Below are 16,479 nucleotides of genomic sequence, written 5' to 3'. Positions count from 1 at the left end.
ATGTGCACATGGAAAAAAAAGAGTGATGGGGGGAAATTAAATCAGAAAAATGTTCAATATTTGTTAAAGAGGGAAAAAACTCAAAATAGGACAATCTGTATTTTTCTGCAATCTTTTTCTACAGCTTGCAAAAACACTGCAATTTGCAGGGATGACCCTGTGAATAGTCAAGAAAATCATATTAGGGATATGGAACAATTTAAGTATACTAGTAAGTGAAGAAGGAGTTGGTATTTCAGGCGAAGCATAGTTTCATGTAGAATTTATTTCTATAGGTTCGTCATCTCTCTAAATTAGCACTGTAGTTTGACCTGAAGTTGGGGTGTTTGAGTGATTAGTACAAATGAGTGCAATAAATACTAAAATAGTATTTGATAAAGTTTGCGTGCATTAGATAATGAGGAGAAGCTACAGTATTTGCAGCACAAAAGGTTTTTCAAGCTGACCTGTAAACATTCACTTAGAAAATGTACAATTCTGTTGCCTACACATTTGTGGATGTGACTGTTGCAGGAAATGAACCGTGTCTCATTTTTAATCCTTTCTTTTAGAGACTTGAACGTAAACTACTTGCATGTGTGTGTAATGAATGTAAACCTGATAGTGCTGTCTGAAACTAGACATGGCAGGTTGTGCATAGACAGATTTAACAACAGCGTTTACAAGTTTATAAGCAGGGATGCACATAAGTGGTCCGTAGGTGCGCATGCGCTGTCAAAATAAAAGACGCGCACCAGATAAGAAGTTGCAATGCGCGTTTGCGTACATAAGATTTTCTGGAAGAGGACAGACATTTGTTTTGAACTCTTAGAAATTTCAAAGAAGAAAGCTCCTTTAAGCAATTACTTTGGTGTTCCTCCACCTCCAAAGAAATGTCAGAAGGAGCCCAAACCGCAAAAGAAGAGCGTATTCTCGGAAAAGTGGTTGCAGGAGGTGAGCTGGCATTTGTTTGAAGCCAGCTCACAACGGGCATAATCCTGTATGCAATTTTTTAAGTGATTCATATACTTGGATGCGTATTTAGCTGCATCATCTGTAATGACACAAATAAACCTAATGGTCAATAACGGCAATTAACGTCACTGGAAATAAGTCATTGCACATTTGTCATTTTTGGTACTTAATTGGCACTTTGGAGATGGTGGAGTTTGCTTAGATTACATTGTGTCAGCAAGCAAATAAGTGACTTAGAAAGGAGCAAATTAGATCAGGGTTAGGGTTTTGACAATAGTCATAAAGGTACTTTGCTTAGAGTCTGCAAGCAAAGTTAGTGCTGCTAGCATTACAGTGTTGATTTTGAACCATGGAAGGTCTGTATTTCCAGTAAGGATGCATATATCTACCATTAGTGTGCTTCTGCAGCTGTTTATCATGCTTGAGTATATATCTGAATGATGGCTGACAAAGGATTGCCTGAGCATGCTGATAAAAACCTATCCTTTTTTATATAATATAAACTGGAGAGTCAAAATGAATATCAGATTCCTTGAAATAATATTTATTTTAATTTGATTCAGTGTAATTTCTTTAGCTAGTTGTTTTAACACATATTTCAACAGCTCGATTTGGTCTTGCTTTCCCTTATATTGTCCTTGTGCCTAACTGTGTGCCTAATTCCTGCTTAATGTGCTTTTTAGCACACATGTATCTAAACTATATTCCATATTGGTGTTAAAATGCTAAAACGTTTAGCTAGCTGGTTGCCCATTGGCTGGTTATGGTGGTCTGGCATCAGTAAGGCTAATGGGCTTTTCATTAACCACAATCAGTTGCTCTCTGTCCCTTGGACACTCTCTCCTTTGCAGGGTAAATGTAAATCTGCATGACTGGGATTGGAAAGCATAAAGGTAAAGGTCATCTAAGTGGAGATATTTGGTAATGAATTGTGTTTGTAAATACAATAAAATAATCTCTCCTATCAAGAGAAACAAATACTGGTAACGCCTGTAAAACTCTGTTGGTTCTTCAACATAAGTGACCCCTTTCACAGGGCACAAATAGCTTCACAAACTTTGATAGCTGGGTGGTAAGATGGCAAGGCTAGCAATAAATAATGGAGTTAGGCAGAATGCATAAACAGGGCCACAACGTGTCAGCAATAAAGGAGTTGTGTTTATGGCAGTTTTATCACGTTAAACTGTTCTTTTTAAAATATTAATACGTTTATGTCCTGCAGGCCTTGAGATGGATTCCATGTGAAAATCATACGCAGCTTTTTGCCAGGCTCCATATAAGCTGAGAATAAGACGGGGCAACCCCGTCCTATCTCCGCTCAGTGGATCATCTCCCTTTAACTAAGCTGATAAATCCTGCCTTCAAGGTCTTTTTGTCCTAGCACATCTAAATACTTTTTTTTTTTAGATTTATTTCAGAAGGGATTTTAGAGTATCTTGATTGACACTCTGCACACAATATAATAAGGAATTAGTAGCTTTCCTTCTTTTTCATGTGGTACATGTACCCATTTCACCAGCGGGATCGGAAACTTGATTTGCAGTGTCTCATAAACGGTCAAGGGAGTGGACATATTACATATCATGGGGATTGTGTCTTTCTTGAATTTGACTTTGTGATTAGCCATTCTGCTGCATTCTAGATGGTGCATAGGGATTAGATGAAACCCTGATCTTTTTGCCTTTTTGCCTTGAATATATTATATGTTGAAGATTAGTTGAACCAATATAACTAAGGTATGGAAGCTTAGTAGCACAAGAATGAATGTAAATAGGATTCTGTGGCGATGAAAGGTACAAAGTGGTCTAATTAAATCCCTCTCGATGTGAATTCAATTTCCCCAGCCCTCACGGCATCCTGTCAGTGACAAGAGAGCTGCTTCTCTTTGTCTTCCTCTGAGCAAATTGCAATTAGGTGGTGGGTGTATGTTGGCTTGCCAGTCAATCACAGTCAAAGCCCATGTTTTAAAGATGATGACAGTGGCAATATATACAGACTCTAATGCTTTTGGAGTCTCTTGTTTAGAACAATAGACAGTTAACAGAGATATTGATTTCTTTTTATGTGCTTGTTGAGTAGGAGACTCGGTTCATTTAGAGACTGGCTATTTGCTGCTCTCCCTCATCGCTCTTAGGGTTCCTCCGAAATATCACTCACACAGCTGTTTTGTAGTGTCGCAGTTTCTTCAGGCAATTAACACTAGCGCCTACCGCTAAAGTGATTTTCACGACTTTCGAAACTGAAAATATTTTTTCCATGTTATCGTTATGGATGTCGGTGGTTTTACAGTCTGCCAACAAGGAGCTTTTGTTTTTAATTAATGTAATCTGACAAACTGTAAAAGCAATGAAAGCACCTAATAATGTGGGGGAGAGCAGTCAACACCTACACTCGACTTAATCTGACTGAGCCTTTGGAGCAGGAGTACGTGAAAGAAAGGGAGACCATAGTTCCACGCCACTGCTGCCTCAAACCACAGACACACACTTACAGATACACACACAGATTTTCTTCAAATCAAATTACTGATGCCCGTTACGATGGCCAGCGACGGCTCGGCCTCAACCATCATCTGCGTTTGCCTTCAGAGAGCCTCATTTATTTTGAGTAGACTTTTTTTTATGACACGCTCCCTCATGTGGAACACTGAATATAAAATATAAGACCCGTCTGCCTGGTGACTTTGGGCCATGACGAGATCAAACAACAGAGCGAAGGGAAAAGGATTGGAGAGACGGAGAGGTGAAAGGAGAAAAAAAAGAGTGAGGGAAAATATTGGAAATCTTTTCCAGATGACTGCTGGCTCGCCTTTGTCCCCTTGGTCACTACATGTCTTATCTTTAGTTCCTTTTAACTCAGCCCATCGGCCTTTCCGTGTGATCATGGATCCTTGCCCTGCATGGCTTTAGGCCTCGCTTCTGAGCTGCGTGAGGATCACTGAAGCTACTGAAGTGTGACCCAACCTTAGTGCCATTGATCTTAGGTCACTCGCCGTCACGCCAGTGACATTTCACAGATTCCAATTGCTTGATAATCTGCTGCATCATTCATCCCTCAGATGAGTCAGGTATGAGATTTCTCCCCAGTGCTCAAGTAGCTACATGAAACCCAGCTTTTGGAGGATTCTTAACTCTTTGAACACCATCAAAGTACTGCTACTTTTTTTTTTGCCTTTTTCTGCTTTACCTAATAGTGCTGCTATCGTGAAGATGAAGGATTATGAGGAGATAGCCTCTGAGGTCAAAACCACTTGACTTACTCAGCTACTGCTTGATGATATCTAAGTAAGGTAATAGACACAGCCTTCCGAAAAGTGAAGCTTGGCCAGCAGCATAGCAGGTTGGTTATCATCAGCTCCTACAAGGCGGCAGATAAAGTAAAAGCCCCTCCTCCCCCGTCAGCTGCCATGACCTCACGTCTGATCAGCAACCCGAACAAACCCGAGGTTACGTGTTCACAGAACAGAACAAGATGCTGTCCAATCTTGATAACCACTAGATTGGATGAAAGCCATTGAGTCACAGAAGAATACTCTTCTGTGGACCCCAGCTATCACAGGGTTCACGAGGTTTTAGTTCCCATCAATATCGCTTAAGGACTTACACAGTGTACCAGTACTCCAGTGTTCTGGGAGCCAGGTAGTACTACGCTCCCTAGCTGAGGGTGCTAAAAGCCCAAAATGCATGAAAAGACCAAGAGGCTGGCCTAAGACGCGGAGCCAAGATTCTGCCAGGGCCAGAGCCATGATAGATGATGAGGTGTTACGAAGGTTTTATTGAGGCTGTAGCGCAGCTTGTCGTGACAACCAGTATGAATGAGATCCTTGGCATCTCTGGGCACTGTCACCCCTCCGGTCCCATTTTTATTATTACTTATTCACGTACAGCAATAATGTTGGTGTAATTTCTGCTGCTATCAATTTGCAACCTTGGCTCGTAAACAGTGAATTATGCAACAAAAAAAAGAGGGGATGTCAGCTAATCACCACTACTATGCTGAGGATATTTACAGCCTGCCTTTGCTCCCTGGAACTGTTTTACACCAGTGAAGGGAAGAAAACATATGGAAATATGTGAACACACATCTTGACTGTAGCAGTTCTCTGCTGGTCCTCTTGATTAGTTAAATGATAAATCCACCCTCCCCGCTACTCACAGTATGATGGTATTTGCATACAGTGATTAGAGTTTTTTTTATAATCACTGGTGTATTAACCATGCGGTCTTTTTCTAATTTAGCAGGGATTGCTTACAAGAATGTGTATATTGTATGGTAGACAATATGCCATTATGCCAAGGTGTGTTTGTCAATAACACGAATGCTTAATGGAGTGTCTGTTCGCTAACCCCGTCCCAGCCTTCCACTGATGTATTATGTCAAGACAAACTTGTGAGCATGTTTGCCTTTTTACTGTTCAGCTTCTTGTCCTTTAGCTAGTTTTATTAATATAAAGTATACAGTGTGGTTTTGGAGTTTGAGTTTAATGCTTGTTGGGAAATACTGGCTAACTTTACACTGATGGAGTTAAGGCAGATATTAAAATAGCTCTAAGGACTGAAAGAAGTTTTATAAAGGTCTCTTTAATTTTCCTCACTTATCTGAAGCGTGCTCCAAAAAGGAATGGCTGTAGTTCAAAAGGCACAGTAGGGCTTCCATTAATCAAATGAGTTGCTTTTTCAGGTGGAATGCAGGTGTAAATTAGTACGGCTAATGCTGTACTACATAAAAGCTGTTCATCGGCATGGAGGTTATTCAAACATATCGCGATATGTATCGTGTATCGTGATCAGAAATCAGAGGCAGTAACGCATAACTAACGTATTTAGTGAAGTAATGGATTACTATTGCAAAAAAGCAATTAGATTACTGCTACTTTCCCATAAGCACGCTGCATTACTGCGTTACTAAACCGTCGGGATTTAGTAACGCGAGTGTCTCATGACAATGACGCAAGCACATGGACGCCCGTAGCAGCAACAGACGTGTGTATATCAAGATTATATCAAGATTAAAACTCATGAAACAATTTTTAAAAAGAGACTTTCCATTTGATTCAATTTTATATCTGTATTATGCATAAAAAATAAAATTGGGCTGAAAGGTCTATTGCTTTATTACGTATTCAGGTTGTGTATCATGTTATTAAGAAAGTAAATAAGTAACAAAGCAACTAATTACGTTCGAAAATAAGTAATATATATATATATGCTCCCTACTGAGCCTGGTGGGAGTCCTTACATTACATACATATTATGCACCTTGAAGCAACTGCTGTTGGGATTTGGCGCTATATAAATAATGTTGAATTGAATTGAATTGAATTGAATTGCCTATGCTACGTTTGTGTTTATAATTCACTAATGCCGTGTCACTACTATATTGGACTACATTACTGCTGCTGCTGTTGGCACCTTGTGATAGTAGATTCAATATTTGAATCATGTCGTCTGTCATCAATGAAAATAGCTTTTTGGAGAAGAGAGATGGAACATGCCCCTTACTTGGTTTGCACTAATAAATGCTGCTGCCTGTGAGCCACAATCACCGATAAAACATTATTCGGAATTTTATTTTCCTTTTCATCGCATGTATCATTATTGCATACTTTTTTGGAATTGCCTTGATATAATTTTGAGGCTATATCGCCCACCCCTGTTGAAGTCCCCTCTTTATAATTTCAGTTCAGGGCATTGTGGTTAGTGTTCTGCTCACATTAACAACCCAGTTTGTTGCATGAAATGGTTTAGTGATTAAATAGTCCACATAAACTAAAAATTATGGTTTTCTGCTGGCCTGGAATCAAAGCAAGGCAGAGCCTTCCACTAGGGGAAACTAGTTTTTTAGGGAAAAGCTAATTTTGACAGGCAGCAGAAAACAGCTGCTTGACACTGTGTGTTTCAGACAGCAAATGGAAATGCTTTCATGGACTCAGTATCAGTTAAATGTTCTGCCAGTCAATGAAAGCATCCCCAGATATATTTAGATAGAATGATTTAGGCCTACTTTATTCACACATTGTTATGGTTCCTGCTTCCATCTATATTTGTGCTGCCGCAGAGACATAAGGAAGACATGCACGACTGTCCTCCTTGATCATGTCCGACATTTATGGTCAATCCTATGATCTGGCGCCATGTTCCTATGCACTCCTCGCTTTCTTTAACAGGACAGCTGAAATTTCCCTCTTTGCATATTAAATCCTCTGACCAGAGAAATGTCGCAATAATCCCCAACCGTGTTATTAGGGGCCATTGAGATCTGCTAGCATGTTCAGCTACGCTTGACTGGATGATTCCCATTTATACCTAACTTTCTTATCCTCCCTGCTGTCTGGGAAGACAAGAGCTGCCAGGTTCATCTGTTTGCCTGTCTCCTGACTTGTTATAAGCCTCTGTCAGCCTTGTTACTGAGCCTACTGATCCATGGCCATAAACCTGTGCAAAGGTGGAGAGGTATTAGCGAACCAGGGCTTTACACAGCTGTTGGATGGGGTGGCTTTAAGCCCAGCATCTCTCTCAATTCATTACTGACACTGTTAGCAAAAGCTGAACTAGTGTCAACCTAAAATAGATAAACAAATGCGTATTTCCTCATGTCTGATTCTTCCTTTTGAGTTTTAAAACCTGTTTTGTGCGCTCTCTTGTATTGACAATGTTGGATTGTATCAGAATCATTTTGTGTAATGACCCCACAGTAATGGCCTATGCGTGCATTGCTCAATAAAAGCAATGAACTGGTACTGTTTCTCAGCCCTATAATCTCCAGCTGTCCTCTAGTACTGCTTTATTGCATCCACGTCTGCTGGCTTTAATATCCTGGTTTGTTAAATCAGTACATTTCACTGCTGGCTATGCTGATTTGTTTCCAGCGGTTGTTGTAATTACCCCTGGTGGAATCAGTTTTGTCGGTGATGTTTACCAGACAAAAACACTGGAAAAACAATTTACCCGAGGAGATGAAGATGTATTTGACCTCATGGGAAATCTTTACTAGATCAACACCATTAATTACTGACAAAAGATTCCCGTTCGATATGTGTGTAAAGCCAATACGTGTTAAGGACGGTGTGCGCATGTGACTTATTTATATTTAATGAAGCCTGAAAAGTGAAAAAAAAAACATGTTTATTTTTCAAAGGTGTGTTTTTTAATATTTATTCACGATCTTTGCTTTACTTCCTTTATTTTTTTTTCTCGCTTTGATAAACCCATCTGGACATTTCTTTGTAACAGCTCGTGTGTGATTAATTTCACTCTCCTCACTGCACACTTCATCAAATAGATGTTACCTGTAGCTGGTACAGTTTTATCTCTGTCTTTGCTCAGTGACTTTCATTAACAGCAGGTAATGTTTGCGAACAAAGACGCAGCTTCCAGTGTTTATTCCCTCATCTCCCGATGCTCTTGCGAATGGAAAGCACACCCATTGTGGCCACCTGCTCTGAAAATAGCTGGTGTAAAACCTCAAGCCATAAGTCAGCTGGCACAGTGGCAGAAACTGAATTGTTTCAAAATGCAAAGTATGTTGAACGGTGCGGGGAAAAGGCAAGAAAGTGTGAAGATGCATGAAACACTACATTTTGGCTTTTTGGCTCAGAGTCCCATGAGAAATATCCCCCACTGGCCATCATTCTTCATGCACTAAGAGATATGCACAGAGACAAAAATAGAGGAGATGGGACACTGAAATAGTGAATTCAGCACCAAATGAAAGAGCTGAGAGAAGGTTTAAAAGGTGACGCAGAGGGTGAAAAGGACAAAAAGAAACAGCAAGATGAAGAAAGAGAAAGTTGAGAGAAAGTGGACAAGATTAATTAACTTATTTCCAACAACAGATCCCATTAAAATTGCTGTCAGCACTCACTGACTTCTTCTCACTGAGGCCGAATACTTTATGAGCTGTGATTTTAGGTTCTGCCACGTGAACCTAAAAACCGGGCATTGTCTGCATGCTGTTTGCCGTTTTCTTTTATGGCTTTCCTGAGATTGCTCCAGCAGCGGTCAGGTATCTGTTGCTACACTATTACAGAGCGCAGCAGATAGCAAAATGGCAGGTAGATCTGTAAACAGAACATCTGAGTGATTCAGTATAGCAGGCAGGTGTATAATACCAAAGAGCGATGGAGTCAGAGAGAAGGAGGTGGCGTGCGGGGTGAGAGGCCAGCTGCTGGGAGACAGCAATGAAAGATTGATCAAGGAGGCAGATGCCTTTTCAAGGTGAGATCTCAGTTCTGAGGGAGGGTGGGACCTCATCCTCACCTTCTCACCTCCTCAGTTCAGATTTTTCTCTTTTCTTTTCAGTACTCTGGGAGAAAGAAGATCTCAGAGAAGAGAATAAACCTGAGCTGGAGCAGCAGGAAGTCTCAGATTAGGAGAGTGGGCTGTTGTTTTTTTACCTGGTGGACTCTAGTAACACTCTAATACTGTACCTTCCCATAGTAGTTTTTTAATCATTTTCTCTTTAAAACTTGTTTTATTAGTTTTAATCTTTTAATTTCATGCACATTGCATCAAGCAAAAATGAAATTATATGCAAAAGTGTTTGACATGAAGAAATTTGTTTAACATTTAAATGTATTTTCTGCATACAGTGGGGCAAAAAAGTATTTAGTCAGCCACCGATTGTGCAAGTTCCCCCACTTAAAATGATGACAGAGGTCAGTAATTTGCACCAGAGGTACACTTCAACTGTGAGAGACAGAATGTGAAAAAAAAATCCATGAATCCACATGGTAGGATTTGTAAAGAATTTATTCGTAAATTAGGGTGGAAAATAAGTATTTGGTCACCTCAAACATGGAAAATCTCTGGCTCTCACAGACCTGTAACGTCTTCTGTAAGAAGCTTTTCTGTCCCTCACTCGTTACCTGTATGAATGGCACCTGTTTGAACTCATCATCTGTATAAAAGACACCTGTCCACAGCCTCAAACAGTCAGACTCCAAACTCCGCCATGGCCAAGACCAAAGAGCTTTCAAAAGACACCAGGAAAAGTATTGTAGACCTGCACCAGACTGGGAAGAGTGAATCTACAATAGGCAAGCAGCTTGGTGTGAAAAAATCAACTGTGGGAGCAATCATCAGAAAATGGAAGACATACAAGACCACTGATAATCTCCCTCGATCTGGGGCTCCACGCAAGATCTCATCCCGTGGGGTCAAAATGATCATGAGAACGGTGAGCAAAGATCCCAGAACCACACGGGGGGACCTGGTGAATGACCTGCAGAGAGCTGGGACCAAAGTAACAAAGGTCACCATCAGTAACACACTACAACGGCAGGGAATCAAATCCCGCAGTGCCAGACGTGTTCCGCTGCTGAAGCCAGTGCATGTCCAGGCCCGTCTGAAGTTTGCCAGAGAGCACATGGATGATACAGCAGAGGATTGGGAGAATGTCATGTGGTCAGATGAAACCAAAGTAGAACTTTTTGGTATAAACTCAACTCGTCGTGTTTGGAGGAAGAAGAATACTGAGTTGCATCCCAAGAACACCATACCTACTGTGAAGCATGGGGGTGGAAACATCATGCTATGGGGCTGTTTTTCTGCCAAGGGGACAGGACGACTGATCCGTGTTAAGGACAGAATGAATGGGGCCATGTATCGTGAGATTTTGAGCCAAAACCTCCTTCCATCAGTGAGAACTTTGAAGATGAAACGAGGCTGGGTCTTCCAACATGACAATGATCCAAAACACACCGCCCGGCCAACAAAGGAGTGGCTCCGTAAGAAGCATTTGAAAGTCCTGGAGTGGCCTAGCCAGTCTCCAGACCTCAACCCCATAGAAAATCTGTGGCGGGAGTTGAAAGTCCGTGTTGCTCGGCGACAGCCCCAAAACATCACTGCTCTCGAGAAGATCTGCATGGAGGAATGGGCCAAAATACCAGCTACTGTGTGTGCAAACCTGGTAAAGACCTATAGTAAACGTTTGACCTCTGTTAGTGCCAACAAAGGTTATGTTACAAAGTATTGAGTTGTATTTTTGTTATTGACCAAATACTTATTTTCCACCCTGATTTAAGAATAAATTCTTTACAAATCCTACCATGTGGATTCATGGATTTTTTTTTCACATTCTGTCTCTCACAGTTGAAGTGTACCTCTGGTGCAAATTACTGACCTCTGTCATCATTTTAGGTGGGGGAACTTGCACAATCGGTGGCTGACTAAATACTTTTTTGCCCCACTGTATTCCAGCATAAAAAATACCATATAACTTTTGTGTTTACACATATGTTGCTGCCGGACGTCGCGTGCGCAAACCTCATTGTCATGGGACACTCTCACAAACAAAATCATGGTTTAGTAACGCAGTAACGCAGCATACTTATGGGAAAGTAGCAGTAATCTAATTACTTTTTTGCAATAGTAATCCATTACTTTACTAAATACGTTAGTTATGCGTTACTGCCTCTGATTTCTGATCACGATACACGATACATATCGCGATATGTTTGAATAACCTCCAAAAACAAATTTTTTTTTTAACCATATAGTGACTAAAATTTCACTGGTATAGTCACTCAAATTACCCATTCCATAAACAAAATCAGAATGAATTGAAATTTTTTTTTAACCACAGAGATGTTTCCAAAATGACACTACTGTCGCAGTAAGTCTCTTTCTGTGGTCAACACTGACCTTTAACGAAAGATCATAGCAACAAAAAAGGACATCAAGCAATAATTCATGAGACAAAATAAAGCAATTAAAATTGAAAAGGTGCTCTTTTGTAATTATAACATATAAAAATTGTAAAATAAAAAATGTGATGACCTCAAATTACAAAAACATATGCCTAGATAATGACTATTAAAAAAGCTGACCAAGAACAGTCACAGGGATCACAGCTGGTTAATTTAATGTTTTCTTTGGTGTGTGGGGAGATGTTGACATGCAGAGTTTAAGAAAATATCCCCCACACTATTAGACCACCATCAGCACCCTAAACTGTTTATACGAGGCAGGACAGAACTTCTTCGGTTTTTCCAATTTTGGTTAGTTCAGGTAATTGTGCCATCACGTTCCTATTCTCAGCTGGCAGGAGTGACATCTGGTGTGGTCTTCTGCTGCTGTAGCCCATTTGTTTTTACATTTGAAGTTTTGTGCGTTCAGAGATCCTCTTCTGCACACTGTGGTTTGTAACAAGTTGTTATTTGAGTTACCTTTGCCTTCCTTTCAGCTTGAAGCAGCAGCCTGGTTCTGCTCTGACCTCTGGCATCAAACAACCACTCAGAACAGCTGCTCTCTTTTTTTCAGTCCATTGTGTGTACACCCTGGAGATAGTACTGTGGGAAAATCCCAGTAGGTGAGCAAATTCCAAAATACTCAGACCATCCTGTCTGGCACCAAGAACCATATATTACATAAATCTTTTTTTTTTTTTGTATTTTACAAAGCAGCCATGGCCCACTGAGGCTTTTTAAACATTTGTAGAACTCTATTATATCTGTCAGCATCATCAAGCACAATGACAATAGAGCCTCTGGGTGTGAATCTTCACCTTCCTTCATATTTACTGCAGCACCATTTGATCTTTTACAGCTTCCTTCAGTCCCCTGCACTGCTTCTCATTTAAAACCATGTGGGGGTTTGATCTCACTATGACAAAGCTTTTCTGACACTTAAAAGGGCATCTCGCCACTGTTCAGCTCTCACATGCATTCCTAATAGTGAGAATGATAGTTAGCAGTAAGTGCTAATTTCACATAATTGATTTTTCCACTCGGTTCCATTTAACACAATGTAAAAACCGTAATTGGACTCTATGTCAGTCTGCACATTGTTTTTCACTTCCTACTATGTCCCCTTTAGAGCTTCGGAGGGAACATATATAATGGATCACGACAAAGAAGCTGGATGCAAGAACCAGGTGCATCTGTGGTTATCAGTTTGCAGGTTCAACTCAGGCAAGTGTGGTTGGAGAGAGCAAATTAAGAATTTTATATATTCCCTGTCGTGCTTCCAAGGTGCCTTTAATCAAACCTCTTAGACTAAAAATATTCTTTAGGCCTTTTTAAATGTTAAGTGTTAAAAACTCGTCTCTGATTGCCAGGAGATTCCAGGAGTTGGTTCCTAACAAACTGTTATAATTCACCCGCCCCACAACCACCACATAACTTTAGTGATTTATTACTTCTTCTACAATTCCAACTTCTAAAGAACGAGTCTGGACTTGTTGCTTGCTTTTTTCTGATAATGATAGCACTGTTATTAATATCTGGCGCTGGCCAGGGCTAGTTTGTTTCCAGTAAACTACAGCCTTACAACAGCTATCCTCTGGCCATTTTGGGCATTCTTGGTTACTGAGACTACTGGCCATACAGAAAAGGCCGTGTACTGTTAGAATAACATTGAAAACAGAAAATGATTAGGGTCATAATTAACTTTTCAGCGGTGTACTTCACTAACTAGTTAGAAACTTACCAGAAGGCACCACATGACTCCACACCACCGCTGCACATGTCTCTTGTGTTCTCCTCTACATGTGCTTCTAGACAAGGTTGAGAGTTTTGTAAACAACGGACTTGGAGATGCTCTCCTTCACAAATGTGAGGTTGTGATGACACCACTTATAACATGCCCAAGATAGGTTTTTCGCTGCATTAAAGTTTGTGAAAATAAATAAAAACATTTTCATGATGACAGATACTTATATACTGTATATGTACAATAGAACAAAATATCAATACAGCCATAGGGTTGGACAATATTGTGATGAGGTAGACCAGGTCATCTACTAATTGGACGGATGGTGGTTCAATCCTTGGCTGCTCCAGTCTGCATGCCAAAGTATCCTTGGGCAAGATACTGATCTCATGAAGTTGCTCCTGATGCGCTCATTGAGTGTTTGATAAAAAGCAATAGGTGAATAAAATGCTTTGAGTGCTCCAAGGAAAGGGAGTGGGAGAAAGCAATATAATAACCAGTCCATTTACCATAGTTGTGGTCAATGTGCTGTATATTAATTAGGTCTACTGAGTCTTCATCGTGTGTTTCACGAGGTTGGTGCTTTGGGGATGCAGCTATGTGTGAGTTGCTGGTAGACTCATCGACAGCCCTGCGTAACGATCTATTGAAATGCTGTAAAATGTACGCAGGCTATGCATGTTTTCCTATAGCATTACAGTTCTGAAAAATAAGTTCAGCTTTAATAAAAACAGTGTTTCTCCATGAAAAGATAATCAAGTGCGCTGGCTGCTGCTCAAGCCAGATTTGCAAAATATCTTGCTGATAATTATGACCACTGACATGATTATGCCTTTAAGTATTCACAGGCAAAGCGTTAACAAAATGTCAATAGTAACCTAATTTGCTTTTAACCTTTTAAATCTCAGGGAGGTACCTGCTTGAAAATGACAGGCCTAAAAAGAATGGATTATTTCTCTACAATTACAAACTCTGTGTAAACCATCTTGGTATCAAAATAAACTAACACGTGTGAGACTTAATAATAGGTGTAAGCATTACAGCAGATGCTACAGTATCAAAGTAACTGAGGATGGAAGACAGAAAAACAAAAGTTGAAATTTCTTAGGTATTGAATAGCAAAAATTAGCCGTACTTGTCAGACAAATACACAACAGTTTACTGGAGCGTAAACAGGCAAAGAAGGCAGGAAATAGTGGTTCATGATGGGAAACTGCTCTTGAAGCACACTGGGAGATGGAGCAGTGCAGGAAATGTGGTTTTATTGCAGTGGATTTTTTTTAGGAAGCGAGACCGCAAAGGTAAGACAGAATTCATGCTAATATTTTTCAAAATTGAAGCATAATTTTGGTCTTTTTTTGCTGCTGCTTCAGTGAATTTTGGTTGGATCCGAGATCTGTGCTTTCAGCAGAGATATGGTTTGGCCACGTACATGCCATCGGAGTGAACAGGTGACTATGTACTGTGTGTTTAAATCTTTTCATGGCATCTGTTTACCTGATGCACACCCCGTGTAATCACGTCCCCCCCTTTACATTGGGATTCAAGAGGTTAATGCAAAATATAGGGTGGCAGAGCATGAAAGAAGATTGTCTTAATTAAAAGTTTTCACCCTGTGTATTTCTCAAGGATGTCTCCTCTCCGGTAACTTGGGAAATACTAGCTTCCTGATCTCTTGCTAGCGGTTATGTTTGTGATTAGCATACTTTGCATATAAATATATAAGGTTTTGGAATATTTGTTGACTTTTAATTGCTTGAAAACAATATAAATACATAATTTTTATACACTAGTATCTGAACATTATTGTGTAAAGTTTCTTGCAGCTGACAAACATGTGTCTGTGATGAGTAAGGACAGACATTCCCATCAATGGCACATTACGACACAGAGTCAGTGTGCATAGAATCTTAATAGACATGTGTATATGCATAGTACTACATACTATATAAATCATACACATTAAAATACACAATAAATCACAGAAGCACACTTTTAAATAGCTGCCAAAATGAGTAATGGTGTGACACTGCTACAGAAAAAAGGCTTTTAATTTACACCCTGCAGAAGCTTCACACGCGGTGTGTTCACCGCAGTCTAAAAGGGCATCCAGCATTGCAGACGACTCTGTGGGAGATCAAAGAGGTGCTATTTGTGACATGGATGGGGAGGTAGTCTTGGATTTTTTTCATTTTCATTTGTCCCTTCTTTCTGACATAACCCCCCCCCCCCCCCCCCCCCCCCCAAAAAAAAAAAATAAAGATACTGTACAAAGAATTTTTTTCTGTGTGAAATTTTGACATAATGTAATTATTTCAGATGTATGAAATTGTAACTGAAATTGGACAGAAACAAAAAAGCACCCTTACTGGTTTCTTTCCAACATGTATCCCGTGGATATAATCCAGAGGACGGCTGAAAAATCTAGCAGGTGCAGTAGTGATTATCGAGCCTCCTTATGCCACAAGTGGTTATGTATCCAAGGAGGAGTACATGTCATGGTGTTGTAGGACCTGTGAAATCCACTGCGCATCTTGGTTTAAAGTTCACAGAAACACCGCTGTTAACAAGGAAACAAGCATTTTCGTTCCTCTAGAAACAGTTACCTGCATGGAGAAAGGCGAATAAATCGACCTTAATGCAATTGTCTCACTTTCTGCTTAGTCATGTGTGCTCAAGGAATTTATATTTATACTGCAGATGGTTAAAGCTGTTGTATCTAAATGGAATAGATTCAGTTTTAATTCAATTCAATGTAATTTTTCATTTTCATTTTGTTTTTTACTTTATTTATATGGTTTTGCAAGTTATGCTTTTTACATAAATTAAGCACGTTCTTGCATTCGAGCCAACACAAAGTGTGAAACAGGTGTTACACAGGATAATTTTATTTGCTTGATGAATAGGGGTGAATGGGGTAAATGTGTAGACTCTAGCTCTGACACTCATGGTAAATCTCTGGTTCACTCCTGTTTTTATCACTTGAGAAACATTGCTAAGCTGAGTCCCACTGTGTCACGCTCTGAATTGGAAATTGTCATACATGCATTTGTTTCATCTCGTTTGGTTTATTGTAATTCTTTGTTCTCTTGTT

The 16,479-nt window shown here is 40.0% G+C and overlaps 1 protein-coding gene across 1 annotated transcript in view; it reads left to right on the top strand.

Annotated features, from left to right (window-relative positions):
• gfra4a (GDNF family receptor alpha 4a) overlaps positions 1-16,479 on the top strand; it is a 152,936-nt gene that overhangs the window by 11,682 nt on the left and 124,775 nt on the right. The gene's annotated exons all lie outside the window — the stretch shown is intronic.

The sequence above is a fragment of the Rhamphochromis longiceps genome, linkage group LG19 (assembly GCF_057381845.1).
Source record: "Rhamphochromis longiceps isolate RC_006_pf linkage group LG19, R_longiceps_female_GT1.1, whole genome shotgun sequence".
Classification (NCBI taxonomy): Eukaryota; Metazoa; Chordata; class Actinopteri; order Cichliformes; family Cichlidae; genus Rhamphochromis; species Rhamphochromis longiceps.
This window is presented reverse-complemented; position numbering and strand designations above follow the sequence as displayed.